This window comes from Mus caroli, unplaced genomic scaffold (assembly GCF_978045245.1).
Source record: "Mus caroli unplaced genomic scaffold, Mus_caroli_1 scaffold_14, whole genome shotgun sequence".
Lineage (NCBI taxonomy): Eukaryota > Metazoa > Chordata > Mammalia > Rodentia > Muridae > Mus > Mus caroli.
This window is the reverse complement of record NW_028227269.1, coordinates 37,600,562-37,624,664: the sequence shown is the minus strand read 5'-3', so window position 1 is coordinate 37,624,664 and position 24,103 is coordinate 37,600,562.

Here is a 24,103-nt window from a genome sequence, read left to right as displayed (position 1 = left end):
ATATTGCCAAACTTTGATTTGATTGATCTATATTTATCCCCATGAGGCAGCTGGAGCATCTCTTTAGAGGAAAACTTTCCTAATTCTAGTCTATCAAGGAAAATCTGCAAGTTAAAACCTCACTTTTATCAGCAGGCATCGGAGAATGGCAGGTGGCAGATAGAGCTCTTAGTGGGTTACTCTAATTGCATTTTCTTTTACCTTCGCAGTTAAAAAAAGTTGTGAGAACAAGGAGAGGGCAACTTTGCATGGGTTTGACAGGGTGTTTATATCTTTCTCTAGCAAAACATTTTGTGACATTTTGACGGACTTTCAGTACAAGCTACTTTGTGGATGTCTGTGACCTGAATAAGGGCTATATCTAAAGAGAAAGTAGAATATTTGGATGCATTATACATGTCCACGTACTGATTGATGCAATTACAAGTCATTTAATGTCTTTCTATGCTTTATTTTGACATTTTTGCTTAGTAATTTTAAAGTTTCATATCCAGACATAGAAAAGCAAAATAATAATCTAACCTAACCTAATCTAAGGAGTGAGTCCTTATGATGAAGCAATATCTGGTAGTCTGAAAGGAAGCACAAATGCTATTAACTTGAATCCTTTATAAAAAATATTATAACTATAAATCATCACCTATTCAAATAACTGAAAAGAAAACTAACCACAAAATTAACACATTAGTTTATAATATTTTTAATATGTCATGGTCATATTTTTTCTAACACTAATATTCTTTTTTTAAATAACTGGAACAAAGAACCTTGAAGCTTGTTCTAACTGATATACTTTTGTATTTTACCAACCATAAACGATTTTCCATTTAGTTTTATTTTTTTAAACTTAACCCTTTCCTGCTTTTATTGAATATAGCTTATTTTTCCCCCTCTCAGTTTTTCCCCACCTCGTTTCCCTTTTAGATCTGTCTCTTTTTGGACTCTTATTAGAAAACAAACATGGTTCTATGGGATAATATTAAATTAAAATTAAATTAAATAATACAAAACCTAACACATCAGAATAGATCAAACAAACAGAAGGAAAAAGCCCAAGAAAATTCACAAGAAACAGAGGTAGCTGTAGAGAACAGCTCATTTGCACACTCTGGCATTATATAAAAGCACTAAGCTGGAAGCCTTAATACATATGCACAGGGTCTGTAAAACAAATTAGAGAAAAAAGTCACATATATAATTAAATTATAATAAAAAATAAGATAAAAATTTAAGAAAATGAAAAATTCCTTGACATGTCAATATAAGGCAAGGAACCTTCAATGATGCCATTGAATTTGTCTTCTGTGGCCATCTACTGCTAGGCATGTGGCTTTCCCATAAGTGTAGTTTGTTTCCTCAATGACACTCCCTTTGAGAAAACGTAATTCTGCTTTACATGTGTTATCAATTGGACAGCTACTGGGCTATGGATGTGGGAGTGTGTCTATTCTCCTTTTATCTCTAGAACCCATCTGGTGCAGACCTCTGCAGGCTCTGTGCATATTGTCTCAGTCTTTGGGAGTTTATATGTCCTTCAGTCTTGTTGATTTAGAGGGTCTTGTTTCCTTGGTGTCCTCCCCCCGCCCCGCAATATGGCTTTTATACTCTTTTTGCCACCTCTTTTGCAGAGTTTCCTGCCCTTCTTAAAATTTTAAACCAATTATGCATATACCCTTCAATCAAGGATACAGTAACACTAACATTCCCTATTATCTTGTAGAATCTGATAGAAAAATGAACTGGTATTATTTAGGTCACAATGAAAACTGGAAGACTGTCAAGAGCATGTGTTCTTACCACCTTCTCCACATTATAGTATGGCTTTATATATCTACATGTCTCCCAAACACAACACCTGAAATTTGAATGCATCATCTGTTCTACCTATTTGGCCATATCTCAAAATCCTTGCAAAAGCTCTCCAATTTAGTACTGGTTTTCTAAAATGCTTAAAACGTGAAGTTGATTCCATTTGAAAGATACAGTATTTGATGAGACAGAAAAATGAAAATAGACTCATATTTGACACCTTGCACAAAGCTCAAGTCCAATTAGATTAAGGAACTCAACATAAAACCAGATATCCTGAATCTAATAGAAGAGAAAGCAGAAAGAGCCTGGAACTCATTGGCATAGAGGGAAATTTCCTAAACAGAACTCCAATGGCTCATGCTCTAAGATTAAGAATTGATAAATGGGACCTTATGAAACTGGAAAGCTTCTGTAAGGCAAAGGACATAGTCAATAAGACAAATCAGCAACCTACAAATTGGGAAGAAAATCTTCACTAACCACACATCTGATGGAGGGCTAATATCCAAAATATATAAAGAACTCAAGAAGCTCATCACCAAAAAACCAAACAACCCAATTAAAACATGGAGTTTCACAACTGAGAAATCTTGAATGGCTTAGAATCACCTAAAGAAATGTTCAAAGTCCTTAGTGATCAGAGAAATGCAAATAAAAATGACCCTGAGATTCTACCTTACACCAATAAGAATGGCTAAGATCAAAACCTCAGGTCACAACACATGTTAGCCAGGATGTGAAGAAAGAGGAACACTCCTCCATTGCTGGTGAGATTGTAAACTGGTACAACCATTCTGGAAATTAATCTGGAGGTTCCTCAGGAAATTGGAAATAGATCTACCTGAAGACCCTGCAATACCACTCTTGGGAATATACCTGAAAGATGCCCCACCATGCCACAGAGACACTTGTTCTACTATGTTCAAAACTGCCTTATTTGTGATAGCAAGAAGCTGGAAATAACCCAGATGACCCATGGCAGAAGAATGGATACAGAAAATGTGGTTCATACACAATGGAATACTACTCATCTATTAAGAACAAGGACATTCTGAGTGTTGCAGGCAAATGGATGGAACTAGAAAATATCATCCTGAGTGAGAAAACTCAGGCCCCAAAGTACATGCCTGTTATGTACTCACTAATAAGTGGATATCAATAAAAAAAAAGATATAGTCCTCAGAACTAAAAAAGGTCAACAAGCTGAGGTCCCAAGTGAAGATGCCTCAGTCCTACTTGGGAGAGAGAAGGAAGCAATCACAAGTGGGGAGGGAGGTAGGTACCTGGTAGGGAAAGGGGATGGGCAGTGAGGAGAGGAGAACCTGATCTGGTATTGGGTGAAGGAAAAGGAGTGAAGCCCTGAGGGCCAGCAGAAAGAATAGAAACAGGCAAACTGGGGCAATAGGAGGTGGGGGTGGGGGACCATCCAGAATGTATCAGAGATCTGGGAGGGGAGAGACTCCCAGGACTCAAAGGTAGGGAGTCTAAATAAAATGCTCTACTTTGAAGAGAGGGAACTTATAGAGGCTACCTCCAACAGAAAGGCAGGGCATCGAGTGAGGGATGGGGTTGCCGTCCCACAGTCAAAACTCTGACCCTTAATTGTTCCTGTCTAAAAGAACTGCAGGTATGGACACGGAGAAGAATTTCAGGAAAAAAAAAGTCCAGTGACAGTTCCAAATTGAGATCCCACTTGAGGGGAGGCCCAATGGCCTGACACTATTACTGAGGCTATGGAGAAATCACAAAAAGGGACATAACATGACTGCCCTCCAAAAGACCCAACAATCAGCTGAAAGAGTCAGATGCTGATATTCGCATCCAACCAATGAACAGAAGCTGCTGACCCCTGTGGTTGAATTAGGGAAAAGCTGGAAGTAGCTGAGGAAGAGAGTGACCCTGTAGGAGGGCCAGCAGTCTCAATTAACCTGGACCTCCAAGATCTCTCAGACACTGGATCACCAATAAGGCAGCATAAACCAGCTAATTTGAGGCCCCCAACACATATTCAACAGAGGACCTCTGGATCTGGGTTCAGTAAGAGAAGATGCCCCTAATACTGAAGAGAATGGAGGCCCCAGGGAGTTTAGAGGCCTGCTGTGGTGTGTGGGATCATCCTCATGGAGACTGGGGGGGGGGGGGGGAAGGAGGTACAGGATGTAAGTCAAAGGGTGGACTGGAAGGGGAATAAAATCTGGAGTGTAAAAAAAAAGAAAAAAATAACAACAGCAACAATAATCATGATAACCTTATCTGTTTATGTTAAATGCAGAATTGATTGGAAGGTTAAGAGAACCTAGCGAGTCATTTTTATGAACCTCCTTAGGTTTAGGCATTGTGAAATGAATTGTTCTTTATAGTAGATATCCTTTGTTCATATCCACACACATTTAGGTTGTCCAGCAACTCAAATCAATCAGTAAGCTCCAGATTCTGAAAGACTTTACTTCAAAAATGAGTAAACAGTAGCTGGAAGTGTCGATGTCCCAATTTTCTTTTTTCCCTTAAGGTGTAATAGTGGCACTTTTTAAAATTTTATTAGATATTTTATTTATTTACATTTCAAATGCTATCATCCCCTTTCCTGGTCTTTCTCTGAAAACCCCCTCCCCTTATCCACTCCCCCCCCTCCTACTGATCACCAACCCATTCACTCTTGCTTCCTGGCCCTGGCATTCCCCTACACTGGGGCACAGAGCCTTCACAGGACCAAGGGCCTCTCCTCCTATTGACACTCGAGTAGGCCATCCTCTGCTGCATATGCAGCTGGAGCTATGAGTCCCAGCATGTATGCTCTTTGGTTGGTGGTTTAGTCCCTGGAAGTTTTGGGGGTACTGGCTATTTCATATTGTTGTTCCGCCTATGGGGCTATAAACAATGAATGTATAAAATTCTTAAGCAATTGGGTGGATCTGGAGAATATCATCCTGAGTGAAGTAACCCAATCACAAAAGAATACACATGATATGTACACACTGATAAGTGGATATTAGCTCAGAAGCTCAGAATACTCAAGATTCAATTCACAAATCACATGAAACACAAAAAGAAGGAAGACCAGAGTGTGGATACTTCGATCCTTCTTAGAAGGGGGAACAAAATACCCATGGAAGGAGTTACAGAGGCAGACTGTGGAGCAGAGACTGAAGGAATGACCACCCAGAGACTGCCCCATCTGGGGATCCATCCCATATACAATCTCCAAACCCAGACACTGTTGTGGATGCCAACAAGAGCTTGCTGGCAAGATCCTGATATAGCTGTCCCCTGAGAGGCTCTGCCAGTGCCTGACAAATACAGGAGGAGATGCTCACAGCCATCCATTGGACTGAGCACAGGATTCCCAGTGAAGGAGCTAGAGAAAGGAACCAAGGAGTTGAAGGGGTTTATAGCTCCATAGCAGGAACAACAATATGAACTAACCACATTTCTTCATCTATTCTTCAGTTGAGGGACATCTGCATTGTTTCCAGTTTCTGGCTATTATGAATAAAGCTTCTAATAACATAGTTGCACAATTGTCCCTGTGTTATAGTGGGCATCTTTTGTGTATATACTCAGGAGTGTTATAGCTGGGTCTTGAAGAAGAACTACTACCAGTTTTTAAAGAAACAACAGTGGTTTACACAATGCAATAATATTCAACTACTAAAATCAAAGATATACATTTGGCAGGCAAATGGATGGAACTTTAGAATAGCATCCTGAGTGAGGTAACCCAGAGCCAGAAAGATAGGTATGATATGTTCTCACATATAAGTGGTCATTAACCATAAAGTGGATGATAACCATATTACAATACACAGGCCCCCCCAAACTGGGTAATAAGGTGGCCCTAAGGAAACACTTATGAATCTCACTCTGAAGGGGAAATTAAGTAATCATCAGAGGTGGATGGAAAGAGGGAACTGGGTAGGAGAGTGGGTAAGGAGGAGTACAAGGATGATGTACAGATGGGGAGGAGAGGAAGAGGACTGGAGGTAAGAATGAAAATTGCTGGGGTATGTTGGGACTAGCTGGAGGTATGGGCCAAGAGAGGACACTGGGAGTCTATTTGGTGGGAGGACCCTGGCTAAGATGCTTACTAGAAGGGTATATAAAGACTGAAGTCGCCACCTCCTGTAGCCAGGCAGGACTTACAGAGGAAGGAGAGTGATATCAATCCACCCACAAAACCTTCAACCCAAAATTTGTCTTGCCTACAAGATGTGCAGGGATAAAGATGGAGCAGTGTCTTAGGGAACAGCCAACTAATCACTGCCCCAACTTGAGAGACATCCCATGTGAGAGAATCAACTCCTGACACTATTAATGATACTTTGCTATGCTTGCAGCCAGGAGCTTAGATTACCTGTCCCCTGAGAGGCTTTGTCCAGCTGTGGATGGAACCAGATGCAGTGACCCACAGCCAAACATCAGGTAGAGTTCAGGGAATCTCATGGAAGATTGGGGGATAGAATTGAGGAAGCTGGAAGGGTCAAAGAAGACCTACAGAGTCAACTAATCTGGGCCTATTTGGGCTTACAGAGATGGCAGCCAGCTAGGGAGCATGTAGGGGCTGGACCTAGGCTCCATATATGTTTGTAGCAGATTTGGATCTTCATTTTCATGTGGGTCCCCAAAAAGTGGAACAGAAGCTGTTTTGGTCTCTGTTCCCTGCCACTGGATCCCTTGTCCCTTACCTGTACTACATGGTTGGGCCTCAGTGAGAGAGAATATATGTAATCCTGCTTGGACTCAATGTAGCTGCTTGAGATGGTTCCCAAAGGGTGGCACTCTCCTACTCTGAGGAGAAGGGAAGGAAGCATGGTGTGTGTGAGGGGGTGCGTGTGAGGGATCTGCAAAGGTAGGACTGAGAGGAGAGGATTAGAGGCTGTGATTGAGATGGGAAGTGAATAAAAACAAATAAATTATTGATGAAAATGAATTAATAATAAGAGAAAGCAGATACCCTCCATGAACTCTGGACTTCTGTGAACTGGTAAGGATGTGTGCATCTTTGTCACATACCACACACAGACACATACAGACACACACTGACACAGACACACAGACACACACACATCAACTCACAGAAACAAACACATAAAATAATATTGAGTAACTATTTCAAAATGCACATGATAATAGTAGTCAGTGAATTAAGAACTCATTTTAAAATTAATAATTTAAATTCCTTTAGTGAAGGTAATGACCCACAAAATTATGTGAAAAACTGGTACATTGGATTATGTGATCTAGTACTACAATTCATGACTAAATGTGAAAAGACATGTTAATCTTTGGAATGTTTAGACACATCTCTTTGGCACACATGTCTGGCTTCCTGGTTCTCTGCCATGCAGTAGGTGATTTCCCATCTCTAGGTCCATATTCCCCTGCAGGATGATATGTTACATAGCCACAGACTGTCACAATTTTGTCTTCAGAATAAGTGAGCCTGCTTGCTGACTGCCATGTCTTCAGATCTCAGGAATTAAGTTCCTTTTGTAATCAAAAGAATCTTTCTGAAGTATCTATAACTTCTTCCAGTGAGCTGGTGAATTCTCAGACAGGTGAAATCTGAAGCTTTACTATAACATATAATCATAATGTGCAAGCTTGTGCTTCTGTGAGTCCTAAATATCCACTTCTGAATTTTCAGAAATCTCTATTTCACAAGGATAATTTCTACATATCTGTAGCATCACATAATAAAGTACTCAGTTCAATATACTATTTAAGGTAAAATGACAATCTTTTAATATAAAGAGCACAAAAAAATCTAAAAGAACTAATAAATAACTAGGTAAATACATATGGTGTATTAACAATAGATTTTTAAAAGATGAACTATAAATGGCTTGTAACTACACAGTTGCATGTTTGACAATTTCATTTTCATGGAGCATATTTTACATGGATTATATTATTGGTTGTGTGATATAATTAAAATCTCAAAGTATTCTGATGCAAGGATAAAGTTTTACAACTTTCCTCAGTGATTTTGACAGAATAAAATAATATATTTAACCCTCCAACAAGAATTTTCTCTTTTAGGAACAAAACATATATACAACTTTACTTTTAAAAATGGGCCATGTAGTCTATCCTTCCTCAAATAACTACTTATTACATTGTTTCTTAGCTGGGCATATATCCAGAAGATGTCCCAACCGGTAAGAAGGACACATGCTCAACTATGTTCATAGCAGCCTTATTTATAATAGCCAGAAGCTGGAAAGAACCCAGATGCCCCTCAACAGAGGAATGGATACAGAAAATGTGGTACATTTACAAAATGGAGTACTACTCAGCTATTGAAAAGAATGAATTTATGAAATTTCTAGGCAAATGGATGGACCGGAGGGCATCATCCTGAGTGAGGTAACACAATCACAAAGGAACTCACACAATATGTACTCACTGATAAGTGGATATTAGCCCAAAACTTGGGATCCCAAAGATATAAGATACAATTTGCTAAACGCATGAAACTCAAGAAGAATGAAGACCAAGGTGTGGACACTGTGCCCCTTCTTAGAATTGGGAGCAAAGCACCCATGGAGGGAGTTTCAGAGACAAAGTTTGCAGCTGTGACGAAAGGATGGACCATCTGGAGACTGCCATATCCAGGGATTCATCCCATGATCAGCTTCCAAGCGCTGACACCCTTGTGTACACTAGCAGGATTTTGCTGAAAGGACCCAGATATGGCTGTCTCTTGTGAGACTATGCCGGAGCCTAGCAAACACAGAAGTGGATGCTCACAGTCAGCTATTGGATGGATCACAGGGCTCCCAATGGAGGAGCTAGAGAGAGTGACCAGGGAGCTGAGGGGATCTGCAACCCTATGGGTGGAACAGCATTGTGGACTGGCCAGTGCCCCGGAGCTCTTGACTCTAGCTGCATATGTGTCAGGGGATGGCCTGGTCAGCCATCACTGGAAAGAGAGGCCCATTGGACATGCAGACTTTATATGCCCCAGTACAGGGGAATGCCAGGGCCAAAAAAATGGGAATGGGTGGGTAGGGAATTGGGGGGGGGGTGTGGGGGACTTTTGGGATAGCATTGAAAATGTAATTGAGGAAAATACGGAATGAAAAAAGTTGCAAATGAAATAAAAGTATTGGATAAATAAATCATGAACAATAGCATGCTAGTTATCTTTTTATTATTGTATAAAAGTGCCCATGGAAAACAGGTTGAAAAAGGAAAGGTGTATTTTTGATCACAGAGTTTTCAATATGTAGCAGATAGACTTCAGTCCATTAAACCAAAGATGAACGGGGAGCCTGTGGATATGTAGAAGTGTGTAGCAAAACACCCAGGAAATCTGGGACACTATGAAAAGCCAAAGGCAAAGAATAATAGAAATAAAGAAAGGAGAAGAGTCCCAATTTAAAAGCCTAGAACATAGAGGTATGTTCTTACATAACTTACAGATCACGTTAATAGATAAGACTAGAAAAATGTCTTAGAAAAAGTCCCTTCACTCAAATATTATAAAAATAACTAAACATGCAGAACAAAGGAAGAATATTAAAGCTGCAAGGGACAAATACCAAGTAACATATAAAGGCAGACCTATTAGAATTATACCAGTCTTCTCAATTGAAATTCTAAAAGCCAGAAGGGCCTGTAATTATGTCTTGTAGACTCTAAGAGACCCCAGATATGAGCTCAGATTACTATACATAGAAAAAATTTCAATTGACATAGATTGAGAAAACAAGATATTCTATGATAAACTCAAATTTAAACATCTATTTACAAATTCATTCATATAGAGAGGAAAAGAAAAAAAAAACTACAACCAATGTGAGATTATTTTTTCCCCTGTGTTTTCATGAATGTAGTTAACCTCACATCAACAAAACCTCAGCCATAAACAAGAACAACAACAACAAATGACAGGATTTAATAATCATTGGATATTTATATATCTGAATATCAGTGGTATCAATTCCTTAACTAAAAAACGACAGAAAAGAGAATGGATATAAAAACATGATGCATACTTCTGCTGCAGCTAAGAAACACACATAAATTTCAAGTATAGACATTGCCTAAGGGTAAAAGGTTGGAAAAAGATATTCCAGGCAAGTGGACCTAAGAAACAAGCTATCATTGACCATTTTAATATCTTAAAAATGATATTTTGAAACAAAACTAATAAAAAAAAAGAATGGGAAATACATTCACATCAAAGGAAAATTCCAACAAGATGACATTTCAAACACACAGGCATCTACTTTTGTAAAAGAAACACTACTATGGCTTAAATCATGATTTGGCCTTTAAACACTCACAGTGGGAGCACACTCACAAATGAACAGGTCATCCAGAAAAAGGGAAACTCAACAGAGAAATACTGTAGCTAACAGTCATTATAAATCAAATGACATAACAGATATTCATAGAACATTTCACCCAAACACAAAAGAACATTCTTTCTCAACACCTTATGGCACTTTCTCTAAAGGTGATCACATAGTATGATGCAAAGCAAAAATTACAAGGAAATTGAGATAACTTTTGGCATCCTACCAGACTACCCAGATTAGAGTTGGATTTAAATAAAAGAAATAACACAGAAATTTACATACTCGTAGAAATTGAATATCTTGCTACTGAATGAAAAATTAGTCAAGACAGAAATAATTAAAAAATTAAAGACTATCTAGAGTTTACTGAAAATGAAAACATACCATTCTCAAACCTATAGTACAGAATGAAAGCAGTATAGAAGTGGAATTAAATAGCTAATTTAAAAATTTATCATGTGTGTTCTTTTGTGATTGGGTTACCTCACTCAGGTTGATATCCTCCAGATCCATCCATTTGCCTAGGAATTTCATAAATTTCTTGTTTTTAATAGCTGAGTAGTACTCCATTGTGTAAATGTACCATATTTTCTGTATCGATTCCTCTGTTGAGGGGCATCTGGGTTCTTTCCAGCTTTTGGCTATTATAAATAAGTCTGCTATGAACATAGTGGAGCATGTGTTCTTATTACAAGTTGGAACATCTTCTGGCTATATGCCCAGGAGGGATATTGCTGGATATTCTGGTAGTACTATGTTCAATTTTCTGAGGAACTACCAAACTTATTTCCAGAGTGGTTGTACAAGCTTGCAATCCCACCAGCATGGAGGAGTGTTCCTCTTTCACCACATCCTTGCCAGCATCTGCTGTCACCTGACTTTTGATCTTAGCCATTCTGACTTGTGTGAGATGGAATCTCAGGGTTGTTTTGATTTGCATTTCCCTGATGATTAAGGATGTTGAACATTTATTTCAGGTGCTTCTCAGCTATTTGGTATTCCTCAGTTGAGAATTCTTTGTTTAACTCTGTATCCCATATTTTAATAGGGTTATTTGATTTTTCTGGAGTCCATCTTCTTGAGTTCTTTATCTATATTGCATATTAGTCCCCTATTTTGCATATTAATGATTTAGGATTGTCAAGAGCCTTTCCCAATCTGTTGGTGGCTTTTTTGTCTTATTGACACATAATGTGTACTCATTGATAAGGGGATATCAGCCCAGAAAATTAGAATATATAAGATACAATTTGCTCAAGAAGAAGAAAGACCAAAGTGTGGATACTTTGCTCCTTCTTAGAATGGGGAACAAAGTACCCATGGAAGGAGTTACAGAGACAAATTTAGGAGCTGAGAAGGAAGGAAGGACCATCCAGAGACTGCCCCACCTGGGGATCCATCCCATATACAACCACCAAACCCAGACACTATTGCATTTGCCAGAAAGATTTTGCTGACAGGACCCTGATATAGCTATCTCTTGTGAGAAAAGGGGCTGGATATAAGATAAAGTAAAAGAATTCAATAGCCCTTCTATAAACAAATGATAAACTAACTTACTTAGTAATAAATCAAGGAAGCCATGCATGGTGGTGCATGCCTTTAATCCCAGCACTTGGGAGGCAGAGGCAGGCAGATGTCTGAGTTCGAGGCCATCCTGATCTACAAAGTGAGTTCCAGAACAGCCAGAGCTATACAGAGAAACCCTGTCTCAAACCAGTCAATCAATCAATCAATCAATCAATCAATCAATCAATCAAGGAAACAACACCTTTCACAAAAGCCTCAAACAATATAAAATATCTCATGGTATCTCTAAATAAGCAACTAAAAGACATAGATGATAAAAACCTCAAGTTCGTGGAGAAAAAAATTGAAGAAGATATGAGAAGATGGAAAAATCTCCCATGCTCATGGATTCATAGGATTAACAGTAAAAATTACCATCCTACCAAAAACAATATACACGTTCAACATAATCAATATAAAAATTTCAATACAATTCTTTATAGATGCTTAAAGGACAATATTCATCTTCATGTGGAAAAACAAGAAACCCAGGATAACTAAAACAATCCTGAACAATAATAGAACTGATAGAGTTACTATTATTCCTGATTTCAAGTTATACTAAAGAGCTGCAGTAATAAAAGCCACATGCCATTGGCATAAAATTGGACATGATGATTGCAGGGAACCAGGAAGCTGGCCTGGTCTAGTTGCCTTGAGAGACATGTATCATAGGTATTGATACAGGCAATAGAGAACAATCACAAGCTGTGTATATGGTCAAAACCAGGATGTCACAAGGATTTAGTTTCCAAAGTTATAAAAGGGCCCACTACTCAGATACCCACATCCTTGATCCTAAAATGGTTATTAAACCAGCCTTTCTGGCAAAAGCAGTGGCCCACAACAAAAGAAACATTGCAGGCACTTGAACAGCTGGTACAAGAGCAGCTGGAGGCTCAGCATATAGAAGCATTTACCAGTCCATTGAATTCCACTTTATTTATTGTAAGAATAAATCAGGAAAATAGAAGATAATAACAGATTAAGAGCAGTTAATAAGGTAAATCAACCAATGGATCCCTTACAGCCTGGACTTCCATCTTTGTTACCGAAATCATTACCTATAATAATTGAGTTGAAAATTGTTCTCAATATCCTTGCATGAGAAAGATAAAGGTTTGTTTTCTCAATATCCACTTTTGAATAATATTCATCCACTAAAGAGATACCACTGGAAGGTACTTCCACAGGGAATGTTATATAGTCAAACTTTATATCAGTATTTTGTACAACTATTAGAAATAATTCATAAGCAATTTCCTCAATCTATCCTTTATCATTATGTGGATGACATTCTATTGGCTGACTCTGACAAAGATGATTTAGAGAATATGTTTCAGGTAACTCAAAGAATTCTGCCATGTTAGGTGTTACAGATTGGTCCAGAAAAAATACCAAGTGGAGAGTTACTTAATTATTTGTGTTATAAAATCAGTCAACAAAAATTCAAACACAAAAATACAGATCCATAGGAACCAATTGCAAACTCTTAACAATTTTCAAAAATTAATGGAAGATATTAACTGGCAGAGGTCTACAATTGGATTAAGTATATATAAGTTAAGTAATTTTATTCAATTAAAAGAAGATTCAAATGTAATCAGTACAAAATATCTAACAGGTGAAGCAGAAAAATAGCTTACTCTTGTAGAACAAAGACTGCAAAAGGAATATATGGATTGAACTTATACTAAACTTGAATGTATTTTGGTCATTTTACCTTCATCTCATTCTCATACCTGGGCTCATTATACAAAAGGAAGATATTGTTATGGAATGAGTTTTCTTAGTTCATAAACAAAGTAAAATTTGAAGACACATATAAAAAGATTTCTGAATTAATTATAAAAGGTAGAATAAGAATATATCAATTGTCAGGAACAGATCCAGTTGAAATTGTAGTCCCTTTTACAAAAGCTGAGATTATTTCATCATGGGTGATTAATGATGATTAGCAAAACACTTCTAGTAACTTCTTGGGTGAAATTAATAACAAATATTCTAAAAGCAATCGTATACAAGTAATTGGATTCTTCCATGTATTGTAAAGAGTATACAAATTCTAAAGGTACTAACATTTTTATACTGACACAAACATGATGGGGATGGCAGGTTATAAGTCAGATAAAATAAGCAAGGTGGTCAAATGTATATATATATATATATATATATATATATATATATATATATGTGTGTGTGTGTGTGTGTGTGTGTATGTGTGTTCAAAAATCACAATTGTATGCAATCCTTATGGTATTATTAGATTAAAGTTAATCTCAACATAATTACTGATTCTTTATGTGAAAAAAGAGTAGTTTTGCATATACAGAATGCTGAATATGTACCTGATAACTTAGAATTGACTTTGTAATTTATACAATTCCAACAGGCCATAAGAAATAAAAATTATCCACTATATATCACTTATGTTCTGTCTCATACAGGTTTGCCAGGTCCATTAGCTCAAGGAAATAATGAAATCAACCAATTATTAACAGGAAATGTGTTAAAAGCCTTAAAAATTTGCAAGAAGCATCATGTTAATAGGAAAAGTTTAAAGAAAAAAAATTCCATATCTTGGCAACAAGCCAAAGAAATAATAAAAAGTGTCCTATGTGTACTCTATACAACTAAATTCTGTTACCTTCTGGCACTAACCCTACAGGTACAAAAAGAAATGACATTGGGCAGATGGATGTTTTCATTTTGTAGAATTTGGAAAACAAAAGTACACATACCATATCATTGACCTATACTTAGGATTTCAATGGACAACTGCTTTAAGTTCTGAAATGGGTGAATGTACAATTACACACTCATTGGAAATAATGGCAATTATGGCAATTATGGGGATACCTCCAAAAATTAAACCTGACAATGCTCCTTCATATGTATCCAATAAAATGAAGCAATTCTTTGCATATTGTTATATAAATCATGTTACCAGTAATCCACATAATCCCACAGCAAAACAGTTACAGAAGAGCCAATCATACTTTAAATAGGTGCTTATTAAACAAAACAGAAGATTAAAAAAATTCCAAAGAAAGACTAAGTAATACTTTGTTAACTCTCAATTTTCTTAATATTGGTAAACAGGGAACAATAAAAGCTGAGAGACACTGGGTTATTGAAAAAACAAAGTAACTAGGCTAACAAGTATACTCTAAAGATGTGTTAACATTAGAATGAAAAACTGCAATAGTTTTAAGATGGGGATGTGAGTATGCTATGTATTTCCAGGGAATGAAAAAAATACGGTTACCAACAAAACGTATAAATATAAGATCTGACCATGGAAAACCTCTTATCACTTGAGACATGGAAGTCTTCACAAAGGAAGTCCAGGTGATTCACAGACTGTTTAGTTGCTGATTTACTCCAAAATATTCATGCACATCAACTTCAAAAGGGCTAACCCTAATGATAGATTACAGAGACTGGATAAACAGAGACTGGACAATATATAGACTGGACAGACAATGCTGAGACTGGATAAACACAAAGACCTGTAATAAACACTACAGCTAGTTTTTTCAAACTTACACATTTTTCCCTCTTAGAGCCCAAACAGGAATTCTTTGTCCCAATTCAGTAAGAAGCAAATATATATAAAAAGATGATCGTCTCAATCCCTTAAGTTGGAGTGAGTGGTTTTAATCACTTGCTGTGTTATGGATGTTATTATCTAGGATGGTAGGTTGTTTGCTTAATTGTGGTATATTAATAGAAATTTAAAGTTGTTTAGTTTGAATTATTGTATATTAATAGAAATATAAGATTTGGTTTAATTCTTGTATTGTGATGGAAATTTAAAATTGTTTTGTTGAACTATTGCATGTTAACAGAAATTTTAATAAAAATTTGATGTTTTTGCTTAACTTTGTATATTTATAGAAATTTCAGGCTTTTAAAAATTATTGTATATTGATGGAAATTTAAGTTTGTTTTGTTAGATATTGATTGACTGTATTTACATAAAAGAATTATTTAAAATTTGATGGTTTTTATGATTATTTCTATTGTGTATAAATTTTTAAAGTTAGAGAAAATGAATATTCTTAAACAGAAAGGGGCATATGAAATGGAAACTTCTGGTTTCTTTGGAAAGTCAGTTCTGTCAGATGGTGTTTTGCTGGAACAATGTGAAGAAATGTTTTTCTTAAGCAGACACAGGTGAAAGGATGTTTTGCAAGCACGTGAAAGAACACATGGTGACAGATTCTTCACTAATGACACATATGTATTAGATCTCCTTACATTATGCATCTGAACTCCATTTGTCATGACTTCATAGAGAGAAATGCTCCAAAAACTTCTGGTGGTATTCTGGTGGCTTCTTGCTACTTCTGCAGACTTGGGCCCATTGGTACAATGATGGCAGATGATACTGACTTATGTAGAGTTTTGCTAAGACGGTCTTACCAAGGCAAGACATGTGGTGAAGCAAGACCTGTGGAGGACATGTGATGTTTGGAGAGTATAAATAGGACTAAACAGACTGAGAGGGGCTTGCTTGCATAGTTAGCTCTGCAATGTATCACTGTTCTCATGTCTTTGCTGATTTTCATTTCCTTGAGCAAGACACAACAGAGAAGGTTTTTCAATTTAGGGTCCATAGTTTCTGGCACATAATGTGCCTCCATGTTCTAAGAAACCAATGCATTGCCTTAGACAGTACGGCATTCATGCTACTTTGTGTTTCTCTGTTTGTTGCCTTACTAGTTAGTGTGGGAAGCATGGAAGCTTGACAAGGCAATTGGTCTTAGATACTAATCTTGTATACTTTCTAACATTTTGCAAACATTATTATATCTTGGCAACTACAACTTTATTGATCCTGGCAATTGCTAGTATACTCTGTTCCTCATAAGGATATAAAAGTATGATTGCTCTCAATAAAATTACCACAGCTCAAGATTTGCTATGACCTCTCCAATGGGCCTGCCTGGGTTTATTCTTTGTGGCCATATCACACAGTAAGTAAGCCCAGGCACTTACAGTTGGTCAATGGAATTGATTTTAAGACCTAGTCATAAATCCAAACACATATGAACATGTGATTTATATGTATTTTAAAAAGCCAGAAATAAACCATGGAAAAAAGACAGCATTTTCAACAAATGGTGTTGGTCAAACTGGATATATGCATGTAGAATAATGCAAATAGATCCATATTTATCATTCTGCACATAGCTCAAGTCTAAAGATATCAACATAAAACCAGATACACTAAGCTTGATAAAAAAGGAAGTAGAGAATAGCTTTGAAAACAGTGGAACAAGAGATGAATTTTTACAGAATACCTATAGTGCAGGCAGTAAGAATAACAATTAGTAAATGGGATATCATGAAACTGAAAAGCTTCTGTTAGACAAAGTATTCCATCAATAACATCAACTCCACATCTGATAGATAACTAATATTTAAAATATATGACGAACTCAAGAAACTAGATATCAAGACACCAAATAACTAATTTAAAAATTGGATACAGATCTAAACAGGGAATACTTTTTTGTTTGTTTGTTTTTGGGTTGTTGTTGTTGTTTTTTTTTTGTTTTTTTTTTTTTTTTTTTTTTAGACAGGGTTTCTCTGTATAGCCCTGGCTGTCCTGGAACTCTTTTGTAGACAGGGAATTCTTAAGAGAGAAATCTTTAATGGCTGAGAAACTCTTAAAAAAATGTTCAATCCTAGGACCAGACAGGTTTAGTGCAGAGTTCTATCAGACCTTCAAAGAAGACCTAATTCCAATTCTCCTCAAACTATTTCACAAAATAGAAACAGAAGGTATTTGACCAAATTCATTCTATGAAGCCACAATTACTCTGATACCTAAAGCACACAAATACCCAACAAAGAAAGAGAATTTCAGACAATTTTCCCTTAGAAATATCAATGCAAAAATACTCAATAAAGTTCTCACAAATTGAATCCAAGCAAACATCAAAATGATCATTCAACATGATCACGTAGGCTTCATCCCAGGGATGCAGGGTGGTTTAATATACGGAAATCCATCAACGTAAATCACTATACAAACTCAAAAACAAAAAACACATGGTCATCTCTTTAGATGCTGAGAAAGAATTTGACAAAATCCAACACCCATTCATGATAAAAAGTCTTGGAAAGATCAGGAATTCAAGGCCCATACCTAAACATGATAAAAGCAATCTGCAGCAAACCAGTAGCCAACATTAAACTAAATAGAGAGAAACTTGAAGCAATCCCACAAAAATCAGGGACTAGACAAGGCTGCCCACTTTCTCCCTCCTTATTCAATATGTACTTGAAGGTCTAGCCAGAGCAACTAGTCAACAAATGGAGTTCAAGGGGATACAAATTGCAAAGGAAGAAGTCAAAATATCACTATTTGCAGATGATATGATAGTATATATAAGTGACCCTAAAAATTCCACCAGAGAACTCCTAAATCTGATAAACAACTTCAGTGCAGTAGCTGGATATAAAATTAACTCAAACAAATCAGTGGCATTCTTTACACAAAGGATAAACAGACTGAGAAAGAAATTGGGGGAACAACACCATTCAAAATAGTCACAAATAATATAAAATATTTTGGTGTGACTCTAATGAAGAAAGTGAAAAATCTGCATGATAAGAAATTCAAGTCTCTGAAGAAAAAAATTGAAGATCCCAGAAGATGGAAAGATCTCCCATGCTCATGGATGGCAGGATCAACATGGTAAAAAGGCGATCTTGCCGAAACCAAACTACAGATACAGTGCAATTCCCATCAAAATTCCAACTCATTTATCACCAAGTTAGAAAGGGCAATTTACAAATTTTGTCTCTGTAACTCCTTCCATGGGTATTTTGTTCCCCATTCTAAGAAGGAATGAAGTATCAAATCTTTGGTCTTCCTTCTTCTTGAGTTTCATGGGTTTTGCAAATTGGGTATTCTAAATTTCTGAGCTAATATCCACTTATGAGTGTGTGGATATCACGTGTATTCTTTTGTGATTGGGTTACCTCACTCAGGATGATACCCTCCAGATACATCCATTTGCCTAAGAATTTCATAAATTCATTGTTTTTAATAGCTGAATAGTAATCCCTTGTGTAAATGTACCACATTTTCTGTATCCATTCCTCTGTTGAGGGACATCTGGGTTCTTTCCAGCTTCTGGCTATTATAAATAAGGCTGCTATGAGCATAGTGGAGCATGTGTTCTTATTACAAGTTGGAATGTCTTCTTGGTATATGCCCAGGAGAGATATTGCTGGATCTTCTGGTAGTATTATGTCTAATTTTCTGAGGAACCGCCAGACTGATTTCCAGAGCAGTTGTACCAGCTTGCAATCCCACCAGCAATGGAGGAGTGTTCCTCTTTCTCCACATCCTTGCCAGCATCTGCTGTCACCTGAATTATTTATCTTAGCCATTCTGACTGGTGTGAGGTGGAATCTCAACGTTGTTTTGATTTGCCTTTTCCTGATGATTAAGGATGTTGAACATTTTTTTTTTCAGGTGTTTCTCAGCCGTTCTGTATTCCTCTGCCAGTGCCTGGCAAACACCGAAGTGGATGATTATAGTCATCCATTGGACAGAGCACAAGGTCCCCAATGAAGGAGCCAGAGAAATACCTAGGGAGCTGAAGGGGACTGAAGCCCCATAAAAGGAATATCAATATGAACTAACCAGTACCCTCAGAGCTCCTTGGAACTATACCACCAGTCAAAGAAAACACATGGTGGAACTTGTGGCCCTTGTAGCAGAGGATGGCCTAGTAGGTCATCAATGGGAGGAGAGGCCCTTGGTCCTGTGAAAACTCTACGCCCCATTATTGGGGAGTGCCAGGACCAGGAAAGGGAGTGGGTGGGTTGGGGAGCAGGGGGAGGTAGGAGAGGATCGGAGATTTTTGGAGGGGAAACTAGGAGAGGGGATAACATTTGAAATGTAAATAAAGAAATATCTAATAAAAAATTAAAAAATAAAATAAAATGCAAATAATAAAAAAAAATTGTGTACAGAGCTAAACAAAGAATTCTCAACTAAGGAATGTGAAATGGCTGAGAAGCACCCCAAAAATGTTCAACATCCTTAATCATAAGAGAAATGCAAATGCTACAATATGTAATAAGGACACATGCTCCACTATGTTCATAGCAGCCTTATTTATAATATCCAGAAGCTTGAAAGAACCCAGATGTCCCTCAACAGAGGAATGGATACAGAAAATTTGATACATTTACACAATGGAGTACAATGCAGCTATTAAAAACAATGAATTTATGAAATTATTAGGGAAATTGTTGGATCTGGAGGATATCATCCTTAGTGAGGTAATCCAATCACAAATGAACACACATGATATGCACTCACAGATAAGTGGATACTAGTCCAGAAGCCCAGAAGCCCAGAAGCTTGGAATACCCAAGATACAATTCATAAACCACATGAAGCTCAAGAAGAAAGAAGACCGTAGTGTGGATACTTTTATCCATCTTAGAAGGGGGAATAAAATGCCCATGGAAGGAATATCAGAGACAAAGTGTAGAGTAGAGACTGAAGAAATAACCATCGAGAGACTGACTCACCTGGGGATCCACCCCATTTACAATCTCCAAACCCAGACACTGTTATGGATGCCAACAAGTGCTTGCTGACAGGAGCCTGATATAGCTGTCTCCTGAGAGGCTCTGCCAGTGCCTCACAAATACATAGGTGCATGCTCACAGCAATTCATTGGCCTGAGTAGAGGGTCCCCAATGAAGGAGCTAGAGAAAGATTCCAAGGAGCTGAAGGGTTTTGTAGTCCCATAGGAGGAACAACAATATAAACTAGCCAATAACCCCAGAACTCCCAGGGACTAAACCACCAACCAAAAAACACACATGTTGGGACTCATTGCTCCAGCTGCATATGCAGCAGAGGGTGGCCTATTGGGACATCAATGTGGGGAGAGGCCTTTTGTTCTATGAAGGCTCTATGCTCCAGTGTGGGGGAATACCAAGGCCAGGTATTTGGAGTGGGTGAGTTGGTGAGCAGGGGGAGGTGGGATGGTCTGGGGGAGGGTGTTTTTGGAGGAGAAACCAGGAATAACATTTAAAATGTATAATAAAGAAAATATCCAATTAAAAAACCAAGGAATTTTTTTTTCTCTTGTGAGACGAGGCCAGGGCCTAGCAAACACATAAGTGGATGCTCACAGTCAGCTATTGGATGGATCACAGGGCCCCCAATGGAAGAGCTAGAGAAAGTATCCAAGGAGCTAAAGAAATCTGCATCCCTGTAGGTGCAACAACATTATGAACTAACCAGTACCCCGGAGCTCTTGTCTCTAGCTGCATATGTATTGAAAGATGGCCTAGTCGGCCATCACTGAAAAGAGAGGCCCATTGGACTCGCAAACTTTATATGCCCCAGTACAGGGGAACGCCAGGGCCAAAATGTGGGAATGGGTGGGTAGGAGAGTGAGGGCGGGAGGGTATGGGGTACTTTTGGGATAGCATTGGAAATGTAATTGAGGAAAATACGTAATAAAAAATATTAAAAAACAAAACAAAACAAGGAATTTCAAGTGTTAAACTTTCTTATTCAAGGGAAGTGAAAAACAATTATATTTTACCCCAGATATATTCCTAGCAGAACAGATTGATATGTAACTTCAATATGAAAAAAAAATTCCTTTCAAGTTTCAAAATGGTGTCGTGCTAGGAAAATAAACTTTCTTCATGTTTTAAAGGGTATAAAGTTAAAGACTATTTTCCAAAGATACTGAAATGGCCAAAAGGGGGTAGTCACTATTCATGATCATGGACTAATACAAACAAAAATCATAGCTTCTCATCTATGGAAGCATGTACAAAAAGAAGAAGGAAATCCAGACAAGTATGTGGACAAAGAGAAAGCTTTATGAAACTGGGTGAATGGTGTTTCTAACATTTGATCTATACCAGTCTAAATCATGCCCATAGAGATTGTGATTAATATCCCTGTAATGTATCTTTATCTTAATTCATGATTTTAATTCATGCTAGCCCAATACCCAAGGAATAGGTAGGAACTATTTAGTGAGTGTTTCATAAATAGGAAAATGATGAACAGAGCAGACAGTTGTGATCTTGTTAATGCATTACATAGGTGAAGGCTTGCTTTGGAAAAAATACATTCTTTTGTAAGTAATATCAACGCACTTTCAGCTTTACTATTAGAAAGTATTTGCATGTTCTCCACAGGAGCTCAGGGTGAGGGCTGAGTAGAAAATTTTATGTGTGCATGCAAATGTCTTTGAGTTGACTATGTGTGAGGATTTAAAGTAAGCATCTGTTTGTCTTTCTATCGAGAACCTATGATTTCTTCCTTAAACTATCAACCCAAGCCAACTTTTATTTATTTTCTGGATTTATGACTACATTGATACTTTAAAATAGTTTCAGAATATTGTGCTGGTTTTAATGTGTAGAGTATAGAGAATTGTTTTGATTTCTACAGAAAGAAACGAAGGAGGGTAAGGATTCTGAAAACAAAACAAAACAAAACTGCTTGAAAAATATATTGTGGCAGGAAGGGATTGTGATTTGAAAACTTAAAACATTTCTTAGATTTGAGTCAAGCATTTATGTCTGAACTTGTCACATTAACAATTATATTATTTCCTCCCTAGAAATAAAGTGTAATAAAATGGACAGGGACAAAGACAACCAAGTTGCTGATGAGGTCTTCATCATAACCAAGTCCCACATACCAGAGTTTACTCAACAGCAAGCTCTTTAAATCTTTAGACATATGGAACCAATCACTTGTTTTTCTTTTTCACATGGTTTAAAGAATTCACCAATTAGTGAAATTATTCTTCTTATTATTATTACTATTACTATACTGACAGTTTTAGCATCTTATTTTTAGATTGTTTTTCAAAAAAATATTAATTTCAAAATTATTTCTACATCAATGAACAACATTCTGGATTTCTAAAAAAAATGGAAAAAGAAAGCAAAGAAAGTAAAGAAAGAATTATCACTAAATTAGGTAAATGGAGTAAATTTAAATTTGCCAGACATGGTTAATTTGCCAGATTATGACAAGTATTTTGGTGGTTGTTGTAATAATTACTGTGAAGCTCTGAAGATATCATAAACACTTCTGATACTATGACAATCTGGACTATTTTTTCCTACAAACTGCTTCATGTAGATGGTCTATCTCAGTCTCTGCTTCTCTTTAGTTCCTACTCAAATCTTCACTGATGCTGAACAAATTAAGCACTATGAAGGGTTACCCAGAAAAAGGACTTTCATCATTACCTGTTACACATGGTTTTATCACCTGAGAGTTGATAAGAGCTTTGTTATAAGAGAAATACATTTTTAAAAATGTAGAAAACTATGTCTACTAATTAATTATTCTTTAAAAAAAAGAAACCCAGATATGTTAAAAGGAAATGCGATGGTTTGAGAAGCTCACATGGTGAAGTGAGTACTTACTAATGTACATAAATAAAATCAGATTCTATCATTTGTAGAAGATTTTAACTTATTTTATGCTTCCAATTTCTCTTTTAAAATATTTACTTGAGGCTCACTTAACTTATGTAAAAAATTAAGAATATACAGTATGCTTTTAAAATATTGAAAAGGCATTTAGGAGAGAAGACTTTTTAGAAGATTGGTACAAATTTGTGTCTTTGATTTAAGATCAGTTCTGAAAATCTCATTAGGAGACTGAGTTCAAAATGTAGTGCAGGCCCTTTCTTGAACCTTCGTGAATAACATGATGGGCTAAGAAATAATTTGTAAGGCCTTCAAAAATAAATTCTACACAATCATGGTAAAAAGAGAAAATCTTTTAGCATAAAAACTTCATCAGAAGATTTGACATGGAATCTTTAGAAATGTATAGATAAAGCGATTCAATTATAAAAATTTCTAATATTATTTATAAAGACATACCTGCAATTAAATTGAGAATAAATCATCAACATGAATTTCATTTTAGAATTATTTTCTAACCCAAAGAATTTTTTCTTAAAATAAAATAATATTGCAAATTTGTAGTGTTCTAGTGTCGTGATTTTATGACAGGTTGCAGACATTAGCAAAATTTAATAGGTTAGTTATAGAATTTAATAGATTAATTTTGTAAGATTTTATTGAATGCAAATTAACACATGATTGTAATATATAGTGTTTCAGCATGGGTATAGTATACTAAGACAAAATAATAATTCAAGAATGACTAATACAGTGATATTCTATTTATTAGAGATCATTATTTAAGATGATAAATCCTAGAAAAAATAAAATTGGTCATGTAGATAAAATTTCTATAAATTACTATAGTGTTAAATCTACTCATGTTGTCTGGCATGATAACTTTTTCCCAATGTATAAAATGTCTTCCTGATTTTTATTGTTTCAAAATATCATTTAAACATGAAATTAGC